General features: G+C 38.8%; 1 pseudogene; it reads right to left on the reverse strand.

The window, feature by feature from the left end:
• Nucleotides 1–23,285, reverse strand: part of LOC121999474 — a 77,327-nt pseudogene extending 54,042 nt beyond the window's left edge.
• Nucleotides 23,286–25,496: the final 2,211 nt, after the last annotated feature.

A 25,496-nucleotide genomic window follows, 5' to 3' on the forward strand; every position in this document is an offset into this window, starting at 1 on the left:
CAAATTTGTATATGATGTGTTGGTCCCTTTAGAGGCCGGCAAGAGGGGAGGGGTGAATTGCCCTACTAAATTGAAACCAAAAACCCTTCTCGGATATTCAACTAACTTAAAAGAACTTGTAATTAAAAAGGCAGAGACTAATTAAAACAGAAAATAGACACAGAGGAATTACTTGGTTTGCAATCAGAGGATTGCTAATCCAAGACAAAGAAGGCGCACTAATTGATTCTCCTCTGGGCGGAGTAGCCTCTTACAGCGTTGAAAGCACAGAAAGAAATAACACAAATGAAAGCACTGGATTACAAGTAGTTGCTCTTAATGTACGGATCAGTACTTTATTTATAGTACTGGTCCGGGCGCCTGAAAGTGGTTCCGGGAGCCCCCGGGGGGATAAACTTTATCCCCCAACGGTCAGATTGCGAAAATCGCGATCTTGGTCAAAATCATGCTCCGGGCGCCCGGAAGCATTCCGGGCGCCCCGGTGCTTCCGGGCGCCCCGGAGCAAAAAGTCAACTACGGTTGACTTTTTGTCCGGGATCACTTCTCCGTTAAGTCCCAGTCTCGGTCCGGGTCTGTTTGCTCCAGCTCCGCTAGCTTGGGTGATCTCGGCCTTCTGGAATAGGGCTCACCCGAACCCATGTTCCGGCCTTCTCCTCGAGCAGCCTTCCTTCCCGGTTTCTCGTCCCTCGAGCGCCGCGCACGCTCTTCTCATCCACCGGTGTACTCTTCCGCGGACACCTCGTCCCTCAGACGCACCGAGCCCGTCGGCAATCTCCCGTGCCGTCCTTCTTGCTAGCCGCGTCTTCCGCTCGACTTCCTGTGTTCCTAAGCTCTTGCACACTTAGACACAAGGGTTAAACAAACGCAGGACCTAACTTAGCTTGTTTGATCACATCAAAACACCTTGGGGTTCCAACATGATGTTCTTAGTAATTTTTGCCATGAAACTTACTTAGATTTTCCATGCTTTAGGCCACTTAAAACCTAGTTTAGAGAATGGTAAGTTTCAGCCATGAGGAAAAATAAAAGAAAAAGGAAAGAAACCTAGGAAGCCTATGACACAATGCACATGTATGTTTATTATGCTTGTCTTTATACATGCTATGAAACTTTTATGACTTCCTATGCTTTTAGGCTATTTGAAGCAAAGTTAACCACTGATGGGTCTCAGCCAAGTAGGGTTTAAATGACCTAGAGGCCTTAGAATTGAAACCAATTGTGTTAAAAATGCTTCTTATGGAAATATGATAATGTGTTGATTGTGTCACATGCTTGTATAATTTTTCCATGACCTAAATGGACCATTGTAGGTCTCGGCCATGAAGGGATAGATGCCCTAGAAACCCTAGAATGAAAATTAAATATGCTCATGTCACTCTACATGAAATATGATAAGTAGAAGGCCAAAGTTCTCATGCTAGATGTTGCTTAATGACCTAAAATGAGGCTAGGGTAAGTTTCGGCCATACCCTTTGTATGATACCTTATTATGAATTTATACAAGATGTTAGTTCAAGTTCACATGCTTGTATGCTTGTTTTTAGCTCTAATGAATACTTGTGAAATTTTGGCCATGACATATGTTAAGGGCTTGAAGAACTTAGGAATTAGCTCAAATAAGATTACTATGTTACTTGGAATAAAAATGCTATAAATATGGTTTAAGGTTTCCATGCTTTCATGACATTTGGGACCTTGTTTCACACCTGATAAGGTTTGGCCACATGAAGTTTAGGGACTTGGAGAACTTAGAACCAAGTTAATCATGCTTATAATGCTTCCTATGAAATTGAGGTGATGATAATTTAGGTTCCACATGCTTGGAGGTTATTTTTACCTAAATTGAGATCTAAGGGGGTTCGTCCATGATAAGAACCCAAGGGATTAGGAAGCTTAGAACCCAAGTTAACTATGTTACCATGTTTCTTATGATAGTATAATCACATGATACACCCTTATGCTTAAACATGTATGCTTGTGATTCATACTTTCCATGATATGATATGTGCTAGAAATATGCATGCTTTTATGATATGCTATGTGGATAGAAATATGCATGCTTTTATGATATGCTATGTGGTGAAAATATGCATGCTTTTATGACATGATGTATGCCTAAGTGATGCATACCTTTATGATATGATGTATGCCTAAGTGATGCATACTTTTATGACATGATGTATGCCTAAGTGATGCATACTTTTATGATATGATGTATGCCTAAGTGATGCATACTTTTATGATATGATGTGTGCCTAAGTGATGCATGCCCTTATGATGTGTGATATGTATAAGTATGACATGTACTTTACTTTATATGGCTTGTACCAAGGGTGGGCTCCATAAGCGCCCCGGGGTCGATGGAATAAGACTCGGGCCTCGTTAGGGATGGGCTCCTAAGTGCCCCTAGGTCGATGGAGTAAGACTCGGGCCTAGTATGTTTGCCTTGTAGGGTTCAAGACTTGCTACCTTGGACCTACATAGGTTGCGCGCAATATGTAAGTGGTACATAGCCGGGATCCCCTTTAAGTTGATAATATGTTCAAGTATATATGTAAGAAGAAATGATTTTAAAGATCATGAGACATACACATGTTTTTCGGATACATGCTTTCAAAATCGTATTGCATATACCTTATGATCATGTTGTGATGATGCTATGATTTATGATATGCCATGATTAGATATGATTATGTTATGTTTCATGCTATGCTTTAAGAGCTTGATATGCCATGCTACCTTATGATGATGCTATGATATGCCATGATTAGATATGATTATGTTATGTATCATGCTATGCTTTAAGAGATGATATGCCATGACTAGTTATGATTTTGTTATGTTGCATGATATGCTTAAAGAGTATGATATGTTATGCCATGACTAGTTGAGATCATGTTATGTTAAGATATTTTTTGATCATGTGATGATTTTCGGTTTTAGTGAATAGGAAAGGAACTTACTGAGCCATAAGTACTCATAGCTTACTTTCCTTGTACCACAGATAAAGGAAAAAGCTGGATGAGCTAAAGGAGCAGCAGGAGAGGCAAGGAGATGTGTGTGGCGGTGGCTAGGCAACCAAATAAGAACCTGCTTTAAGAACTTTTTAGAATTACGCTTTGGTTTCGTAAATTGTAGTACTATATGGGTAACTTGATGTTATGTTTCTATTTATCTTGTTATCATGTTATGGAAACCATATTAGTGTAGTTCGGATTTGAAAACAAAACAAAAGTTTTATTAAACTAAGAAAATTATTTTAAGTCTTCCGCTGTAATATATACATAGAGTATCGTAGCCCCGTCCCTTAGGGTTAGCAGGGAGGGCGGGCGCTACAGGTTGGTAGCAGAGCCAAAGTTTTTGCCTACTCACTACACACACATCAAGCCTCCGACCTGCCGCTCCAAGAATGCTTATGTTTAATTTTCTTGTTATATGTTTATGCTTAATTTACTTGTTATATGCTTATGCTTAATTTCATGTTATATGACTTATGCTTTATTTATTTTTTCTTCCTTGTTATATTGTCTATGCTTTATTTTCTTTGCTACATTGCTTATGCTTTATTTCCTTATGTTATATTGTTTGTCACTCTATTCCTTATTTTCATTATGCTGCTTATGCTTTAGTTTCATGTTTTGCTTGTTTATGTTTGATGCTTTATTCCATGCTTTTAGTTATAATTTAGATTAGGATTACGTATTGGTAGCTTAGGAATAATACCAGAACAAATAGATAGAAACAAAACAGTACGTTAGATGGGCTAAAAACGATAACCACTTACACTAGTCTGTTTGTCCTTATTTAGATAAACATGGTTAGGACACGCAATGCCCGAACCGGAGGGACAGTGACTCCACCAGACCTGACGCAGGTAGTCGCAGACCTCCAGCATCAAATCGCGGAGCAACAACAGCTGATCACTACCTTAATGGGTCAGCAAGGCAACCCAGTTACCCCACCGGCAAATCAGAATGCACTACCGGTTATACCTACAGCCGCGCCAGTGCCCCCGGTAGCCCCTACTCCGATGGTCCGACAAGAGGCCTATCTGATTCAGTGGCAAAGGCTTAAGCCGGAAGCATTCTCGGGAAACTGCGAACCATGGGATGCGCAAGCCTGGCTCAAGACCGTGGAGAGCATGACGGAACTACTGGACTAGCCTGAACACGAGAAGGTCAAATGCGCGTCGTTCTGCCTTATCGGAGATGCCCGGATGTGGTGGGACCGAGTAAAGGCGAAAAGACAAATAAACCAGATGCAGTGGACGGATTTTGAGACAGAGTTCTTAGAGGAATTCTTCCACATGCAAGTGACCAACAAGCACTATGATGAGTTCACTGAGTTCCGGCAAGGTGATCTGTCAGTTAATGAAGCCGTCAAGAGGTTCAACTGCCTAGCACGACTGTGCCCAGAACTGATCCGTACTGAAAAAGAAAGGGTCCAATTAATGTTAAAGATGCTCCGACCTGAGATAGCCCTGTATGTAGCCGGCGGAGTTAATAGACCGCAGACTGCAGAGGAGCTAGTCAGCAGTGCCCTAATTACCGAGCACTACCAGAAAGCAATGAACAAGGGCATGAACCAAGCACTGACCGGAGGACAAAAATCGCACAATACCAGAACCGACTGGAGAGGAAACAGTGGAATAAAACAAAAGGTGGTCCGGCCAATAAGCAGACCAAGTACCCTCAGTGTGCCACATGTGGGAAGATGCATCCTGGAGTATGTCTCCTAAGTACCAGAAAGTGCTATAACTGCGGAAAGGAAGGCCATCTAGCGAGAAATTGCCCAACTCAACCTCAGGCACCACCTCCGCAGAACTTTCAGAACAGGATTGCCCCCGCACAGCTTCACCAGATGTAAGCTGCCATAGAAGGGACTTCAATCAGCCAAGGAAGATTGGAAGCCCCTCCCGCTATGACGAACGCCAGAGTCTACTCCCTCGCTCAGGAGGACGTGGCGAATGCCTCTACCGTTGTCACAGGTCAGCTACTTATTTACAATCAGTATGCTGTAGTATTATTTGATACCGGGGCAACGCACTCGTTCGTCTCAACACCTTTTATGAAGAAGCTAGATATACCACTCCGAACTCTAGAGGACACATTCTTAACAACCTTACCATCCGGGGAGATTATGCCATCGGACCATATGCTGCAAGCAGTACTCATTCGGATCGCAAACAGAGAACTCTACTGCAATCTGATAGTACTTGATATGCAGGATTATGACATAATATTGGGCATGGATTTCCTTAGCAAATACGGCGCTTCAATCGAGTGCCGCAAAAGGAAAGTGATTTTCCGACCTGAAAATGAACCAGAGTTTGAATTTTTCGGGGAATCAAAAGGAACGGAGGAGTTATTGTCATCTATTAAAGCACAAGGGATGTTAGATAAAGGATGTATGGGGTTTCTAGCGCACGTGGTTAACACCAATCAAGTCAAAGACTAGAAATTAGAAGATGTCAGAATAGTATGCAACTATCCAAGAGTATTTCCTGATGAACTACCAGGGTTGGCCCTTGACAAAGAGATAGAATTCGGAATCGAATTGATTCCTGGTACTCAGCTGATTTCAAAAGCACCTTATCGTATGGCTCCGGCTGAATTAAAGGAGCTTTAGGAACAGTTATCCGAATTACTCGACAAGGGACTTATTCGTCCTAGTCACTCTCCATGGGGAGCTCCAGTGCTGTTCGTAAAGAAGAAGGATGGGTCTATGCGAATGTGTATAGACTACCGAGCGCTGAATAATGTGACGATCAAGAACTGGTACCCACTCCCACGGATCGATGACCTGTTCGACCAACTGAAGGGTGCGACCGTTTTCTCAAAGATAGACCTACGATCCGGTTATCATCAAGTGAAGGTGAAACCAGATGATATACCAAAAACAGCATTTCGAACCCGATATGGACACTATGAGTTCATAGTTATGCCTTTTGGAGTAACCAACGCTCCTGCAGTATTTATGTAACGCCCGCCCTCCCTGCTAACCCTAAGGGACGGGGCTACGATACTCTACGTACGTACTACAGCGGAAGACTTGAAATTTATTTTTCTTAACTTAATTAAAACCGAACTACACTAACATGGTTTCATAACATGATAACGAAATAAATAAAAACTTAGTATCAACTCACTCATATTGTATTACATTTCACAAAACCAAAGCATAGTTCTTAAAGGTTTTAAAGCAGGTTCTTAATTAGTTGCCTAGCCACCGCCACACACATCTTTGTTGCCCCTCCTGCTGCTCCTTTAACTCATCCAGCTTTTTCCTTTATCTGTGGTACAAGGAAAGTAAGCTATGAGCACTCATGGCTCAGTAAGTTCCTTTCCTACTCACTAAAGCCAACAATCAGCACATAATCAAGAATGTATCAACAAGTCATAATCTCAGCTAATCATGGCATAACATAGCATTCTATTCAAGCTTATCATGCATCATAATATAATCACAACTAGTCATGGCATATCAAACATCATCATGGCCGAAACATATACATAGTGCATTGCATAAAACATAGCTAGACATAGCATAACAAACAAGTATCATGGTATATCAAAGCATGGCCAAAACATGCATATCAAAGCATCATAACTATGGTCGAATATGTACATCAAGGCATCATCAAATCCATGGCCGAAATCTATATATATCAAGCATCAACATATCCATGGCCGAAACATGTCTATAAGGTATAGCATGAACATAACATAAACATACCTTATCATGGCATATCATAATCAAGAGCATAGCATGAAACATAGCATAATCAAAAGGTGTATGCAATATGATTTTGGAAAACATGTATCCGAAAAACATGTGTATGTCTCATGATCTTTAAAACCATTCTCTTTTATATGTATATATACTTGAAAATAATCTCAATATAAGGGGGATCCCGGCTATGTACCACTTACATATTGCGCGCAACCTTGTAGGTCCAAGGTAGCAAGTCTTGAACCCTACGAGGCAAACATACTAGGCCCTTAGTCCTAGGGGCACTTAGGAACCCATCCCTAACGAGATCCTTAGTCCCTGGGGCGCTTATGGAGCCCACCCTTGGTACAAGCCACTCACACATAAAGTAAAGTACATGTCATACATATCATGTATCATAAAAGCATGCATCACTTAGGCACACATCATAAAAGTATGCATCACTTAGGCATACATCATGTCATAAAAGTATGCATCACTTAGGCATACATAATATCATAAAGGTATGCATCACTTAGGCATACATCATGTCATAAAGGTATGCATCACTTAGACATATATCATATCATAAAGGTATGCATCACTTAGGCATACATCATGTCATAACAATATGCATCACTTAGGCATAGATCATAAAAACATGCATATCTTAAGCATAAAGCATATCATCAAGCATGCATATTTTATCCACATAGCTTATCATAAAAGCATGCATATTTTAAGCACAAAGCATATCATATCATAAAAGCATGCATATCATATCATAAGTCATAAATCACAAGCATACATATTAAGCATAAGGGTGTATCTTGTGATTATCCTATCATAGGAAACATGGTATCATATTTATCTTGGTTCTAAGCTTCCTAAACCCTTGTGGCTGAAACCCCTTTAGAGCTCAATTTAGGCTAAACACAACATCCAAGCATGTGGTACCTAAATTATCATCATAACATTTTCATAGGAAGCATTATAAACATGATTAACTTAGTTTCTAAGTTCTTCAAGTCCCTAATTTCATGTGGCCGAAACCTTAAGGTGTGAAACAAGGTTCCATATGACATAAAAACATAGACAACTTGAAATCATATTTATAACATTTTACCAAGAAATAAGGTAAACACATTTGACATATTTGAATTAGTTCCTAAGTTCTTTAAGCCCTTAACATATGTCATGGCGAAATTTAACAAGTTCTCATTAGGGCTACAAACAAGCATACAAGCATGTGAACTTGGACTAACATTATGTATAAATTCATACAAAGCATCATACAATAGTTATGGCCGAAACATACCCTAGCATCATTTTAGGTCATAAAACAACATATAGCAATTGAACCTTGGCTTTCTACTTATCACATTTCATGTAGGGTGACATGAGCATATTTAATTTAAGTCCTAGGGTCCCTAGGGTGTCTAACCCTCCATGGCCGAGACTTACAATAGTCCTTTTAGATCATGGAAAAATTATACAAGCAAGTGACACAATCAATAGGTTATCATATTTTCATAAGAAGCATTTTAACACCTTTGGTTTAAATTCTAAGGCCTCTAGGTCATTTAAACCCTACTTGGCCGAAACTCATCAGTGTTTAAACTTGCTTCAATAACATAAAAAAAAACATGTGAAGTCATACGAGTTTCATAGCATGTGTAAAGACAAGCCTAATGAGTATACATATGAATTGTGTCTTAGGCTTTCTAGGTTTCTTTTTCTCTTTTTCTTTTATTTTTTTCCCATGGCCGAAACCTACCATTCTTTAGCTAGGTTTTTAAGTGGCCTAAAGCATGAAAAATCTAAGTAAGTTTCATGGCAAAAGTTACTAAGAAACATATATACAAATTGGTTCATGAGTAAACTAGGACCCCTTGTGGTCATACATGATATATGTTATGCTACTAATTTTTCTACACCCTAATTAAGCATGAGGGCATTAAAAAACTTTCATATCTAAACAGCACAGAGGTCTTGAGCATTTTAAAATTTTGTTTAAGCTTTCTAAGCTATCCATCTCATCATGGCCGAAAAACCCTAAGAAGGAGTTCATGAAATTCTAGCAATATTCAATCATACAAATCCTCTAAGATCTTTGTATTCTATAGCATGAGCATGGTTATTTAAATTTAAAGGCCTTCCTAATCCTAAACCCTTCCTTGGCCGAAACATATGAGTGGGTTTTCTTTTAGTTTCAAATATCTTCTAAGGAAGAAAAACCAATACATAATCCTTAATATTTCATAGGGAGAACCTTGTACTAGTTGGGTAAAACAATAAATTTCCCTAGCCTCTTAAGAATATTTTTGGCCGAAATTCTAGGGTTCAGTACTCCTCTGATCAAGCATCATATAGGTATAAAAGCATGAAGAAAACCCCCTCTACATAGCATAGAAAAATCTATCATATAGTGAAGACTAGTTAAACATCATTAGATTTTGAAAGCTCTTCTTGGCCGAATTTTCTCAAACTTGTTTCTAGGTTTTAAAATCCTCATAAAATCTGAAAAGTACATAAAACGCCTTGTACCACAGGTGAGGGGAAGCTTACATCCTTTTTGCTTGTGGATCTAAGGTATGGTGAAGAAGAAATAGTCTCTTCTTCTAGTTCCTTTCCCTTGATTCCTTTGCTAAGTCCTCCTTGTATCTTAGGCTTTCTAAGGGACAAACTTGGCTTTGGGGCCGAAGATGGAGGAGAGGGAACTGTGGTGTTCTCGGTGAGGGAGAGGATGAGTGAAAGAAAATGAGAGAAAAATAATTTTCTCTTTTCTTGCTCCCTTTTATGTTAAGGGGGAAGAGGTAGCAAACTTGATTTTTGCTTTCCTTCTCCCTTAGCCTTTTTCTCTATTTTTATTTTATTTATCTTATTTTCCATTTATTCTCACCATTCATGATAAAATAAGGGGGAATGAATCCCCTTAACTCCTCTTTAAAATTTCGGCAAGATCAAAGAGGAAGAGGGAGAGAAAGGGAGGAAGGCAAGTTGCCTTTCTCTTGCTCTTTTCTTGTTTTCTTTTGGCTATCTTTTATTCTCACCTTTATCATGAGTTTCCCTCCTTTGCTATCAATATCTTCTCTCTATCCCAATTAGTTTCTGCTAATTAATTCTGTGAATTATAATATAAGAGGTTCAAGGTTCAATCCTTGACCATCACTTCTTTTTATTTCATTTTATTTCTTTTTTACTTCAACTCACTTCTTATTATTTTTCTAAGGCAAATTCATCATTCTCATATTTATTCTTAAAAGCTTAGTGGGTGTTACAGTACCCCGTACCTCATAAAAAGTTCGTCTTTGAACTTTAAAATAGTTCTGGGTACTTTTGTTTCATATCGTCCTCGCGTTCCCAGGTGGCTTCTTCCAATCGTTGATTCCGCCACAAGACCTTTACTAAGGGTATTTCTTTGTTCCTTAACCTCTTGATTTCTCGGTCCAGAATCTGGATGGGTTTACTTTCGTAACTCAGGTCTTCCTGCACTTGTACCGACTGAGGCTCAATCACTTGATCTGTGCTGGGAGTACATTTCTTGAGCATCGATACATGGAACACGTTGTGAATGGCCGCCATGTCTGAAGGTAGTTCTAGTCTGTATGCGACTTGGCCCACTCTTTCTAAAATCCGGTATGGTCCTACGTATCGTGGGCTTAGCTTGCTCCTCCTTCCGAACCTCATTATCCCTTTCATGGGGGATACTTTAAGGAATACCAAATCTCTGATGTTGAATTCCAGCGGTCTGCGTCGTTTATCGGCATAATTCTTCTGCCGGCTCTGAGCAGTTTCTATTCGTTGACGGATCTTTTGTATAGCCCGGGTAGTGTCATCAATAAGTTCCGTTCGGAACCCCATTTCTTTCTTTTCACCAATTTCATACCAGCATATAGGAGATCTACACTTTCTCCCATATAGAGCTTCGTAAGGTGCCATTCCAATTGTAGCTTGGTAGCTATTATTGTAGGCGAATCCTGCCAGGTATAAATATCGGCACCAGCTCCCCTTGAAGTCCAGGGCACAAGCTCTTAACATATCCTCCAATATTTGATTTACTCTTTCAGTCTGCCCATCAGTCTGTGGGTGAAAGGCTGTGCTAAACAACAACTTCGTGCCGAGAGCCTTCTGAACGCACTCCCAAAAGTGCGAGACAAAACGTCCGTCTCTATCGGAAATAATGGTCTTAGGGATACCATGTAATCTGACGATTTCCTTAACATATAGCTGAGCTAGTTGTTCAGTTGAATAAGTCATCTTGATCGCCAAAAAGTGTGCAGACTTTGTCAATCTGTCCACGATCACCCATATAGCATCATACCCGTTTGTTGTCTTGGGTAGACCTGAAATGAAATCCATGGAGATTTCTTCCCATTTCCATTCTGGAATTTGGACAGGTTGTAATAATCCACCGGGTCTCTGGTGTTCAGCTTTTACCCTTTGGTATGTCAGACAAGTACTGACGTACTGAGCCACTTCTCTTTTCATACCGGACCACCAAAATTTCTTTTTCAGGTCCTGGTACATCTTAGTGGAACCTGGGTGTATTGTATAAGGCGTTGTATGGGCTTCCTCCAGTATCTTCTTCCGCAACTCTGGATCATCTGGAATACATAGTCGATCCCTGAGGTATAGTATTCCATCGTCTGCGATACGAAACCCGTCATTCTTTCCTTCTACGGTCTCTTGTTTAATTCTTTGAAGGCTCGGGTCCTTGGTTTGCTTCTCTAACATGTTCTCGAATAACGTTGGTGTTATGGTGAGGGTAGAGAGTCGTTCGGACATGGTTTCAACTAATGGATACGAAACATGTTTCAGTTTTTTTTTTTCGATGGATTCCCCCTTCAGTTTGTTTTCAGCATCGAATAAAAATTCTAGCATACTGACTGAAATTAAATAACTGACCTGTGGCGATAGTAGAGGCGTTCGCCACGTCGTCCTGAGTGAGAGAGTAGACTCTGGCATTGGTCATAGTGGGAGGGGCCTCCAATCTTCCTTGGCTGATTGAAGTCCCTTCTATGGCAGCTTACATCTGGTGGAGCTGTGCAGGGGTACTCATATTCTGGTTGTTCTGCGGAGGTAGTGCTTGAGACTGAGTAGGGCAATTTCTTGCCAAATGACCTTCCCTTCCGCAGTTGTAGCACTTTTTGGTGCTCAGAAGACATATACCAGAATGCATCTTTCCACATGTGGCACACTGAGGGTACTTGGTCTGCTTATTGGCTGGACCACCTTTTGTTTTATTCCACTGCTTCCTCTTTCCACTTGAGTTTCCTTTCCAGTCAGTTCTGGTACTGTGCGATTTTTGTCCTCCGGTCAATGCTTGGTTCTTGCCCTTATTCATTGCTTCCTGATAGTGCTCGGTAATCAGGGCGCTGCTGACCAGCTCCTCTGCAGTCTGCGGTCTATTAACTCCGCCGGCTACGTTCAGAGCTATCTCGGGTCGGAGCATCTTTAACATCAACCGGACCCTTTCTTTTTCAGTTCGGACCAGTTCTGGGCACAATCGAGCTAGGCGGTTGAACCTCTTGACGACTTCATTGACTGACAGATCACCTTGCCGGAACTCAGTGAACTCGTCATAGTGCTTGTTGGTCACTTGCATATGGAAAAATTCCTCTAAGAACTCTATCTCAAAATCTGCCCACTGAATTTGGTTTATTTGCCTTTTCGCCTTTACTCTGTCCCACCACATCCGGGCATCTCCGGTAAAACAGAACGACGTGCACTTGACCTTCTCGTGTTCAGGCCAATCCAATAGTTCCATTATGTTCTCCACGGTTTTGAGCCAGGCTTGTGCGTCCCATGGTTCGCAGTTTCCCGAGAATGCTTCTGGCTTAAGCCTTTGCCATTGCATCAGGTAGGCCTCTTGTCGGACCATCGGAGTAGGGGCTGCCGGGGGCACTGGTGCGGCTGTAGGTATGACAGGTAGTGGATTCACCGGTGGGGTAACTGGGTTGCCTTGCTGACCCATTAAGGTAGTGATTAGCTGTTGTTGTTCTGCGATCTGATGCTGGAGGTTTGTGACTACCTGCGTCAGATCTGGTGGAGTCACTGTTCCTCCGGTTCGGGCATTGCGTGTCCTAACCATGTTTATCTAAAAGAAATAGACTAGTGTAAGTGGTTATCGATTTTAGCCATTCTAACGTACTGGTTTGTTCCTATCTATTTGTTATGCTATTATTTCTAACCTACCAATATGTACTCCTAATCTAATTTATAACTAAAAGCATAGAATAAAGCATCAAATATAAGCAAGTAAAACATGAATCTAAAGTATAAACAACATAAGAAAAAATAAGGAATATAATGACAAACAATGTAACATAAGGAAATAAAGCATAAGCAAAGTAGTAAAGAAATAAAACATAGGCAAAATAACAAGAAAGAAAAATAAAGCATAAGTTATATAACATGAAACTAAACATAAGCATATGACAAGAAATTAAGCATAAACATATGACAAGAAAATTAAACTTAAGCATATAACAGGCAAATTTAGCATACCCATTCTTACTTGGAGCGGCAGGTAGGAGGCTTGATGTGTGTGTAGTGAGCTGACAATAACTTGGCTCTGATACCAACCTGTAACGCCCGCCCTCCCTGCTAATCCTAAGGGACGGGGCTACGATACTCTACGTACGTACTACAGCGGAAGACTTAAAATTTATTTTTCTTAACTTAATTAAAACCGAACTACACTAACATGGTTTCATAACATGATAACGAAATAAATAAAAACTTAGTATCAACTCACTCATATTGTATTACATTTCACAAAACCAAAGCATAGTTCTTAAAGGTTTTAAAGCAGGTTCTTAATTAGTTGCCTAGCCACCGCCACACACATCTTTGTTGCCCCTCCTGCTGCTCCTTTAACTCATCCAGCTTTTTCCTTTATCTATGGTACAAGGAAAGTAAGCTATGAGCACTCATGGCTCAGTAAGTTCCTTTCCTACTCACTAAAGCCAACAATCAGCACATAATCAAGAATGTATCAACAAGTCATAATCTCAGCTAATCATGGCATAACATAGCATTCTATTCAAGCTTATCATGCATCATAATATAATCACAACTAGTCATGGCATATCAAACATCATCATGGCCGAAACATATACATAGTGCATTGCATAAAACATAGCTAGACATAGCATAACAAACAAGTATCATGGTATATCAAAGCATGGCCGAAACATGTATATCAAAGCATCATAACTATGGCCGAATATGTACATCAAGGCATCATCAAATCCATGGCCGAAATCTATATATATCAAGCATCAACATATCCATGGCCGAAACATGTCTATAAGGTATAGCATGAACATAACAAAAACATACCTTATCATGGCATATCATAATCAAGAGCATAGCATGAAACATAGCATAATCAAAAGGTGTATGCAATATGATTTTGGAAAACATGTATCCGAAAAACATGTGTATGTCTCATGATCTTTAAAACCATTCTCTTTTATATGTATATATACTTGAAAATAATCTCAACATAAGGGGGATCCCGGCTATGTACCACTTACATATTGCGCGCAACCTTGTAGGTCCAAGGTAGCAAGTCTTGAACCCTACGAGGCAAACATACTAGGCCCTTAGTCCAAGGGGCACTTAGGAGCCCATCCCTAACGAGGTCCTTAGTCCCCGGGGCGCTTATGGAGCCCACCCTTGGTACAAGCCACTCACACATAAAGTAAAGTACATGTCATACATATCATGTATCATAAAAGCATGCATCACTTAGGAACACATCATAAAAATATGCATCACTTAGGCATACATCATGTCATAAAAGTATGCATCACTTAGGCATACATCATATCATAAAGGTATGCATCACTTAGGCATACATCATATCATAAAGGTATGCATCACTTAGGCATACATCATGTCATAACAATATGTATCACTTAGGCATAGATCATAAAAACATGCATATCTTAAGCATAAAGCATATCATCAAGCATGCATATTTTATCCACATAGCTTATCATAAAAGCATGCATATTTTAAGAACAAAGCATATCATATCATAAAAGCATGCATATCATATCATAAGTCATAAATCACAAGCATACATATTAAGCATAAGGGTGTATCTTGTGATTATCCTATCATAGGAAACATGGTATCATATTTATCTTGGTTCTAAGCTTCCTAAACCCTTGTGGCCGAAACCCCTTTAGAGCTCAATTTAGGCTAAACACAACATCCAAGCATGTGGTACCTAAATTATCATCATAACATTTTCATAGGAAGCATTATAAACATGATTAACTTAGTTTATAAGTTCTTCAAGTCCCTAATTTCATGTGGCCGAAACCTTAAGGTGTGAAACAAGGTTCCATATGACATAAAAACATAGACAACTTGAAATCATATTTATAACATTTTTACCAAGAAATAAGGTAAACACATTTGACATATTTGAATTAGTTCCTAAGTTCTTTAAGCCCTTAACATATGTCATGGCCGAAATTTAACAAGTTCTCATTAGGGATACAAACAAGCATACAAGTATGTGAACTTGGACTAACATTATGTATAAATTCATACAAAGCATCATACAATAGTTATGGCCGAAACATACCCTAACATCATTTTAGGTCATAAAACAACATATAGCAATTGAACCTTGGCTTTCTACTTATCACATTTCATGTAGGGTGACATGAGCATATTTAATTTAAGTCCTAGGGTCCCTAGGGTGTCTAACCCTCCATGGCCGAGACTTACAATAGTCCTTTTAGATCATGGAAAAATTATACAAGCATGTGACACAATCAATAGGTTATCATATTTTCATAAGAAGCATTTTAACACCTTTGGTTTAAATTCTAAGGCCTCTAGGTCATTTAAACCCTACTTGGCCGAAACTCATCAGTGTTTAAACTTGCTTCAATAACATAAAAAAAAAACATGTGAAGTCATACGAGTTTCATAGCATGTGTAAAGACAAGCCTAATGAGTATACATATGAATTGTGTCTTAGGCTTTCTAGGTTTCTTTTTCTCTTTTTCTTTTCTTTTTTTTTCCATGGACGAAACCTACCATTCTTTAGCTAGGTTTTTAAGTGGCCTAAAGCATGAAAATTCTAAGTAAGTTTCATGGCAAAAGTTACTAAGAAACATATATACAAATTGGTTCATGAGTAAACTAGGACCCCTTGTGGTCATACATGATATATGTTATGCTACTAATTTTTATACACCCTAATTAAGCATGAGGGCATTAAAAAACTTTCATATCTAAACAGCACAGAGGTCTTGAGCATTTTAAAATTTTTTTTAAGCTTTCTAAGCTATCCATCTCATCATGGCCGAAAAACCCTAAGAAGGAGTTCATGAAATTCTAGCAATATTCAAGCATACAAATCCTCTAAGATCTTTGTATTCTATAGCATGAGCATGGTTATTTAAATTTAAAGGCCTTCCTAATCCTAAACCCTTCCTTGGCCGAAACATATGAGTGGGTTTTCTTTTAGTTTCAAATATCTTCTAAGGAAGAAAAACCAATACATAATCCTTAATATTTCATAGGGAGAACCTTGTACTAGTTGGGTAAAACAATAAATTTCCCTATCCTCTTAAGAATATTTTTGGCTGAAATTCTAGGGTTTAGTACTCCTCTGATCAAGCATCATATAGGTATAAAAGAATGAAGAAAAACCCCTCTACATAGCATTGAAAAATCTATCATATAGTGAAGACTAGTTAAACATCATTAGATTTTGAAAGCTCTTCTTGGCCGAATTTTCTCAAACTTGTTTCTAGGTTTTAAAATCCTCATAAAATCCTAAAAGTACATAAAACACCTTGTACGACAGGTGAGGGGAAGCTTACATCCTTTTCGCTTGTGGATCTAAGGTATGGTGAAGAAGAAATAGTCTCTTCTTCTAGTTCCTTTCCCTTGATTCCTTTGCTAAGTCCTCCTTGTATCTTAGGCTTTCTAAGGGACAAACTTGGCTTTGGGGCCGAAGATGGAGGAGAGGGAACTGTGGTGTTCTCGGTGAGGGAGAGGATGAGTGAAAGAAAATGAGAGAAAAATAATTTTCTCTTTTCTTGCTCCCTTTTATGTTAAGGGGGAAGAGGTAGCAAACTTGATTTTTGCTTTCCTTCTCCCTTAGCCTTTTTCTCTATTTTTATTTTATTTATCTTATTTTCCATTTATTCTCACCATTCATGATAAAATAAGGGGGAATGAATCCCCTTAACTCCTCTTTAAAATTTCGGCAAGATCAAAGAGGAAGAGGGAGAGAAAGGGAGGAAGGCAAGTTGCCTTTCTCTTGCTCTTTTCTTGTTTTCTTTTGGCTATCTTTTATTCTCACCTTTATCATGAGTTTCCCTCCTTTGCTATCAATATCTTCTCTCTATCCCAATTGGTTTCTACTAATTAATTCTATGAATTATAATATAAGAGGTTCAAGGTTCAATCATTGACCATCACTTCTTTTTATTTCATTTTATTTCTTTTTACTTCAACTCACTTCTTATTATTTTTCTAAAGCAAATTCATCATTCTCATATTTATTCTTAAAAGCTTAGTGGGTGTTACAATTTATGGACCTGATGAATCGAGTATTTACGGCATATCTTGATAAATTTGTAATCGTCTTTATTGACGATATACTTATCTATTCGAGAACCCCAGAAGAACATGCTGAACACCTGAATACTGTACTACAGATCCTTCAAGAGAAACAACTATATGCCAAATTCTCCAAATGCGAGTTTTGGCTTGATCGGGTAATATTCCTAGGTCATGTCATCTCCAAAGATGGAGTTATGGTGGATCCAAGCAAAATCGAAGCTGTAAATAACTGGAACAGACCAAGGAATGCCAGCGAAGTCAGGAGTTTTCTCGGGCTAGCAGGCTATTACAGGAAATTCGTAGAGAATTTTTCCAAAATCGCAGCCCCTATGACAGCCCTCACCAAGAAATATACAAAGTATGAATGGACAGAAGCTTGCGAGAAGAGTTTCGCGGAATTAAAAAGGAGACTGACCAGTGCTCCGATTCTTACTCTCCCGGAAACCAACAGAGGCTTCGATATGTACAGTGATGCTTCCATCACAAGACTTGGAGCTGTACTCATGCAAGATGGCAAAGTCATTGCCTACGCTTCTAGACAACTTAAAGAGCATGAGAAGAATTATCCCATTCACGACTTAGAACTAGCAGCAGTGGTCTTCGCTCTCAAAATATGGAGACACTATTTATATGGAGCTCAGTGTAAGATTTATACCGACCATCAGAGTCTGAAATATTTCTTCACGCAAAAAGACCTGAATATGAGGCAACGCCGATGGCTCGAGCTAGTTAATGATTACGACTGCGAGATTCTTTATCACCCAGGAAAGGCGAACAAAGTGGCCGATGCACTCAGCCGGATTTGATGTAACTATTTTAAAGTTCGACAACTCTTCTTGTAACACCCACTAAGCTTTTAAGATAAGCATATGAATGTAGGATTTTGCCTTAGAAAAATAAAAGGAAGTGGGTTGAAGCAAAAAGAAATAAAATGAAATAAAAAGAAGAGGAGGTCAAGGATTGAACCTTGAACCTCTTATATTATAATTTAGAGAATTAATTAGTAGAAACCAATTGGGATAGAGAGAAGATATTGATAGCAAAGGAGGGAAACTCATGATAAGGGTGAGAGTAAAAGTTAGCCAAAAGAAAACAAGAAAAGAGCAAGAGAAAGGCAACTTGCCTTCCTTCCTTCTCTCCCTCTTTCTCTCTTCTCTTGCCGAAAATAAAAGAGGCTAATTAAGGGGATTCATTCCCCCTTATTTCACCATGAATGATGAGGATAAATAAATAAATAAAAATAAAAAGAAAATAGAAAAAAAGGGCTAAGGGAGAAGGAAAGCAAAAACTAATTTTGCTACTTCTTCCTCCTTAACATAAAAGGGAGCAAGTAAAGAGAAGAATTCTAATTTTTCTCTCATTTCTCTCATTCTTCCCTCTCCCTCTCCCTCACCGAGAACCTCAGTCCCCTCTCCTCCATCTTCGGCCCCAAGCCAAGGTTTTCTCCTAAGAAAGCCTAAGATACAAGGAGGACTTAGCAAGGGAATCAAGGAAAGGGAACTAGAAGAATAGGCTACTTCTTCCATCACCATACCTTAGAACCACAAGCGAAAAGGATGTAAGCTTCCCCTCACCTATGGTACAAGGATTTTTATGTGATTTTCGGATTTTATGAGGATTAGAAACCTAGAATAGAATTTAATAAAAATTCGGCCAAAGAAGAGTTTTCAAATCTAGGAAGGTTTAAACAAGTCCTCATTTCATAATATTTTTCTATGCTATATAGGAAGGTTTTCCTTCATGTTTTTATACCTATATGATTCTTGGTCAGAGGAGTACCTAACCTTAGAATTTCGCCCAAAAATATTTTAAAGAGGTTAGGGAAATCATTGTTTAACCAAACTAGTACAAGATTCCCTCCATGAATTACTAAGGATCTTTTATTGGTCTTTCTTGCTTGAAAGTTACTTGGAACCAAAGGAAATCCCCTCATATGTTTCGGCCAAGAAAAGAGCTTAGGGTTAGGAAGACCTTTAAATTTAAGTAACCATGTTTATATGATAGAATATAGAGTTCTCTTAAAAAATGGCATGTTGAATATTGATAGAAATTCATGAACTCTTCATTAATATTTTCGGCCATGTTAAGATGGATAGCTTAGGAAAGCTTAAACAAAATTTTAACATGCTCAAGACCTCTGTGATATTAAGATATGAAAGTGGTTTAATGCTCTCATGCTTAATTAGGGTATAGAGAATTTAGTTACATGATATATGACTTGTAAGGTCACAAGGGTCCTAGCTTGTTTATGAACCAAATTTGTATATGATGTTCTTAGTAATTTTTGCCATGAAACTTACTTAGGTTTTCCATGCTTTAGGCCACTTAAAACCTAGTTTAGAGAATGGTAAGTTTCGGCCATGAGGAAAAATAAAAGAAAAAGGAAAGAAACCTAGGAAGCCTAAGACACAATGCACATGTATGTTTATTATGCTTGTCTTTATACATGCTATGAAACTTGTATGACTTCCTATGCTTTTAGGCTATTTGAAGCAAAGTTAACCACTGATGGGTCTCGGCCAAGTAGGGTTTAAATGACCTAGAGGCCTTAGAATTGAAATCAATTGTGTTAAAAATGCTTCTTATGGAAATATGATAATGTGTTGATTGTGTCACATGCTTGTATAATTTTTCCATGACCTAAATGGACCATTGTAGGTCTCAGCCATGAAGGGATAGATGCCCTAGAAACCCTAGAACGAAAATTAAATATGCTCATGTCACTCTACATGAAATATGATAAGTAGAAGGCCAAAGTTCTCATGCTATATGTTGCTTAATGACCTAAAATGAGGCTAGGGTAAGTTTCGGCCATACCCTTTGTATGATACCTTATTATGAATTTATACAAGATGTTAGTTCAATTTCACATGCTTGTATGCTTGTTTTTAGCTCTAATGAATACTTGTGAAATTTTGGCCATGACATATGTTAAGGGCTTGAAGAACTTAGGAATTAGCTCAAATATGATTACTATGTTACTTGGAAGAAAAATGCTATAAATATGGTTTAAGGTTTCCATGCTTTCATGACATTTGGGACCTTGTTTCACACCTGATAAGGTTCGGCCACATGAAGTTTAGGGACTTGGAGAACTTAGAAACCAAGTTAATCATGCTTATAATGCTTCCTATGAAATTGAGGTGATGATAATTTAGGTTCCACATGCTTGGAGGTTATTTTTACCTAAATTGAGATCTAAGGGGGTTCGGCCATGATAAGAACCCAAGGGATTAGGAAGCTTAGAACCCAAGTTAACTATGTTACCATGTTTCTTATGATAGTATAATCACATGATACACCCTTATGCTTAAACATGTATGCTTGTGATTCATACTTTCCATGATATGATATGTGCTAGAAATATGCATGCTTTTATAATATGCTATGTGGATAGAAATATGCAAGCTTTTATGATATGTTATGTGGTGAAAATATGCATGCTTTTATGACATGATGTATGCCTAAGTGATGCATACCTTTATGATATGATGAATGCCTAAGTGATGCATACTTTTATGACATGATGTATGCCTAAGTGATGCATACTTTTATGATATGATGTATGCCTAAGTGATGCATACTTTTATGATATGATGTGTGCCTAAGTGATGCATGCTCTTATGATGTGTGATATGTATAAGTATGACATGTACTTTACTTTATATGGCTTGTACCTAGGGTGGGCTCCATAAGCACCCCGGGGTCGATGGAATAAGACTCGGGCCTCGTTAGGGATGGGCTCCTAAGTGCCCCTAGGTCGATGGAGTAAGACTCGGGCCTAGTATGTTTGCCTTGTAGGGGTCAAGACTTGCTACCTTGGACCTACATAGGTTGCGCGCAATATGTAAGTGGTACATAGCTGGGATCCCCTTTAAGTTGATAATATGTTCAAGTATATATGTAAGAAGAAATGATTTTAAAGATCATGAGACATACACATGTTTTTCGGATACATGCTTTCAAAATCGTATTGCATATACCTTATGATCATGTTGTGATGATGCTATGATTTATGATATGCCATGATTAGATATGATTATGTTATGTTTCATGCTATGCTTTAAGAGCTTGATATGCCATGCTACCTTATGATGATGCTATGATATGTCTTGATTAGATATGATTATGTTATGTATCATGCTATGTTTTAAGAGATGATATGCCATGACTAGTTATGATTTTGTTATGTTGCATGATATGCTTAAAGAGTATGAGATGTTATGCCATGACTAGTTGAGATCATGTTATGTTAAGATACTCTTTGATCATGTGATGATTTTCGATTTTAGTGAGTAGGAAAGGAACTTACTGAGCCATGAGTGCTCATAGCTTACTTTCCTTGTACCACAGATAAAGGAAAAAGCTGGATGAGCTAAAGGAGCAGCAGGAGAGGCAAGGAGATGTGTGTGGCGGTGGCTAGGCAACTAAATAAGAACCTGCTTTAAGAACTTTTAAGAATTACGCTTTGGTTTCGTAAATTGTAGTACTATATGGGTAACTTGATGTTATGTTTCTATTTATCTTGTTATCATGTTATGGAAACCATATTAGTGTAGTTCGGATTTGAAAATAAAACAAAAGTTTTATTAAACTAAGAAAATTATTTTAAGTCTTCCGCTGTAATATGTACATAGAGTATCGTAGCCCCGTCCCTTAGGGTTAGCAAGGAGGGCGGACGTTACAGGTCAAGCTCTTCTTGGGTGAGCGTCACTGTGTGAAGTTATCCAGCGTCTTCCATCTTCTCAGCTCGGATATAGGTTGTGTTTCCATAGACGACGCCAAATATGATCCTGTCTGAAAGTCGAGGCGACGGAAACTGGGATGTGGCACTCCAGTTGACCGTGTGTTGACTTCGCACGACCTTGCAATCACAACTACGTTAGTGCGGAGCCAGGGAAGGGGTCCCCGGAGTTGGCCCTCCGATGCTCAAGTCAGTCACCGACGATATATGGAAGCAAAGAAAAGTAACGAATAGTAGAAGCAACAGAGGATTCTCGCATACCTCCGCTGAGCTTGGACCCCCCTTTATATAGGGCTCCTGTAGCGCGTGTGCACGCCTCCCAAGGCATGCACGCTTCACCACGATTCCCATGAAAATGTGTTAGGAAAATGTCTATGACACAATACCTTAATGAGTCGAGCATATCTCTGACGTGATAGTAGAAGCTTCTACCGTACAATCCTCTACCTGAACATGCCGCCGATCATGTCGTTTGTCAACGACACTGGCTCCCAAAAGGATACCGACAGATACTCCTTTTGTCTGTTACTAGGCCAAGCGGAAGAGCCGCTCGGCCGACCTTCATCTTGTCCAAACACTGTCTGCCCCTGGGCCAAATGGGATAGCCGCTCGGCCAACATTCCACTATCCTTTGTTCCGCTGATGTGCCGAACGAGATTAGTGCTTGCTGATGGATCTGCTCCCTGGCCGAGCCGGGAAGCTTCTTGGCCAAAATATCGATGTGTCTGAATGTAGTCTGCTCGGTCGTCACTCCGCTCTACTGATTTCGAGGATTGGTGTAAGGCCGAATGGGGTTACCGTTCGGCGCGCCTTTGCTAATACTTGCTTTTCTGAGCATCGGATGCTCGGTGTGTTCCCGAGCTATACTGATGTCGGATCGGGTCTCCTTTATTCCAGTCAGGTGAGTGGGTTGTCCGAATGGCCGAGGATATAGTGCGTTGGTCAACCTTGATTTTGACATAAATCATGACCGTGACTTTCCGCTGGGTGGGCCCCTCATCACCGCATCAGGATATAATAATCTCTTGTTGATTATACATACCACGAATTCTTGGATGAGAAGAAAGATCTAGCAGGTTTGGGTTGTTGGCTTGGATTCCAGCGATGGCGTTGCCGAGGCCGAGGCCGAGGCCGTCGAAGGACTTCCTGATAGTGCGGCTAGCGACGGATTGTCGGTGGCGAGGAACAACGGCCAAGTCAAGCGGACGCAGTTGAAGCCCATGCTCCGGATCATCATCGAGATCCTGTCCAGAGGGCTCTTTGACAGGCCCTCAGCCAGCACCGGCTCCAGCTTCACCCGCTCGCTGGTCTCGTTGTCCACGATCCACCGAGACGCCGCCCCCATCGGCCCGGTGGCCACCGCCGCATGCTCGGCGAAAAACAGAGAGAGGAGTAGCGGAAGGACGATAGGTCCCGTGGAATGAGGCGACGGCCGTTTCATGGCGGCACTATGGAATGCTACAGGACATATACCGGTCGACGGAATATATAAAGGAGCAAGTGGACGGATCTTTCCATTTCTGGCAAGTTCTTACGTTAATGGCAAAAAAAAATTACGGCAACTGGATGTGTTTGTACTAGACACATGCCATTTTGGGTAAAATTTATGAAGGTCTAGATGCAGGCCGAGAATCGTTCTCGCAAAAAAATAAAGATTCCCTTTAATTAAAATAACAAAACAAAAAATCAATAATAAAAAGAATATTATTATGGTACCATAAAAAACATAGTATGTGAATAATCATAACATTTAATATTGAGCGCATTACATTTTTGATGTAAGGGCCAACTCACATGTACCTGAATTTACTTTCTTTCATGATGAGAAAGGTGAATACGTTCGTCCTCAGCGTCCCTGTCAACCCGTCTCAAGGTTTCAGAATAGTGACTAGCACATAAGGGAGGTATTTACCTTGACTTTATCGATATTCGAACCCCAGACCTTATTATGACAACACCTCATGCGTTAGCCATTATATCCATCCGAGGAGACGAATTTACTTTCTTTCATGATAATTATAGGCATCGCTCATATGGTGAATCTATTTTTTTTAATAATAACATTTAATATTATTCATATATAGATAAAGTAGTTCCTTTTTATAGTTTTATAAATATTTTTTTAACTAAAATATGTTAAGGGATTTATTTATTATCATTATTTGTTTTATGTAAATTTAATATATTTATAGAGAATATATAGACAAACAAAACAATTTAACATATAGATAAGATATTGTGGATATGCCTCTCTTGTTTGGGCTCCCATAGGGGTTAAAATCAAAGCGTTCGTTTGTATAGACCATTAATCAGATAAATAATTATTGAATAATAGTCATCACTACAAAAGAACACTAATTTAGGGATAAAATTTTGGAACAAAAATAATTCATCCCAAAATTGGAATAAATTTAACGACAAAAATAAATATTGACCCAAATTTCTAACGAAATTTGTAATAAAAATATTTCGTTTCAAGTTGGCAACAGAAAAATATTTCGTTGTTAAATTCGTCCCCAAATCTGGGACGAATAATAGATTCGTCCCAAATTTAGGGACGAATCCAAGATTCGTCCCAAATTTAGGGTCGAATCCTAGATTCGTCCCCAAATCTGGGACGAATCCCAGATTCGACCCAAAATTGAAAATATTTAAAAAAAAGGAAAAAATACGGAGGGCTTATATATTGACCTAGAGATATCAGAATTTTATGAAATAAATTTATATGGATTCGTATTATTGTCCTGATCATAAATATATCATCATCCATAATTTTTAATTAATATTTTGAGAGATTCAATTTTTTAAATCAAATTAGGTCATATTAGGATAAAAAATTCAAACAATCAATATATTTGGTCAAAAATATTTATAAATATATATTTACGATAAGAATAATGATATGAACGCATAGAAACTTGTTTCATGAAATTCTGATATCTCTAGGTCAATATGTAAGCTTTAAGATTTTTCTTCTTTTTTTAAAACTTTTGGGACGAATCCTGGATTCGTCCCCAAATCTGGGACGAATCCTGGATTCGTCCCAGAATTGAGAATATTTAAAAAAAAAAGGAAAAAAACACGGAGGGCTTATATATTGACCTAGAGACATCGAAATTTCATGAAATAAATTTTTATGGATTTGTATTATTGTCCTGATCGTAAATATACCATCATCCATAATTTTTAATTAATATTTTGAGAGATTCAATTTTTTAAATCAAATTAGGTCAAATTAGGATAAAAAATTCAAACAATCAATATATTTGGTCAAAAATATTTATAAATATATATTTACGATCAGGACAATGATATGAATGCATAGAAACTCGTTTCATGAAATTCTGATGTCTCTAGGTCGATATGTAAACTTTACAATTTTTCTTCTTTTTTTTTTAAACTTTTGGGACGAATCCTGGATTCGCCCCCAAAT

This window comes from Zingiber officinale, chromosome 7A (assembly GCF_018446385.1).
Source record: "Zingiber officinale cultivar Zhangliang chromosome 7A, Zo_v1.1, whole genome shotgun sequence".
In the NCBI taxonomy this organism is placed as follows: domain Eukaryota; kingdom Viridiplantae; phylum Streptophyta; class Magnoliopsida; order Zingiberales; family Zingiberaceae; genus Zingiber; species Zingiber officinale.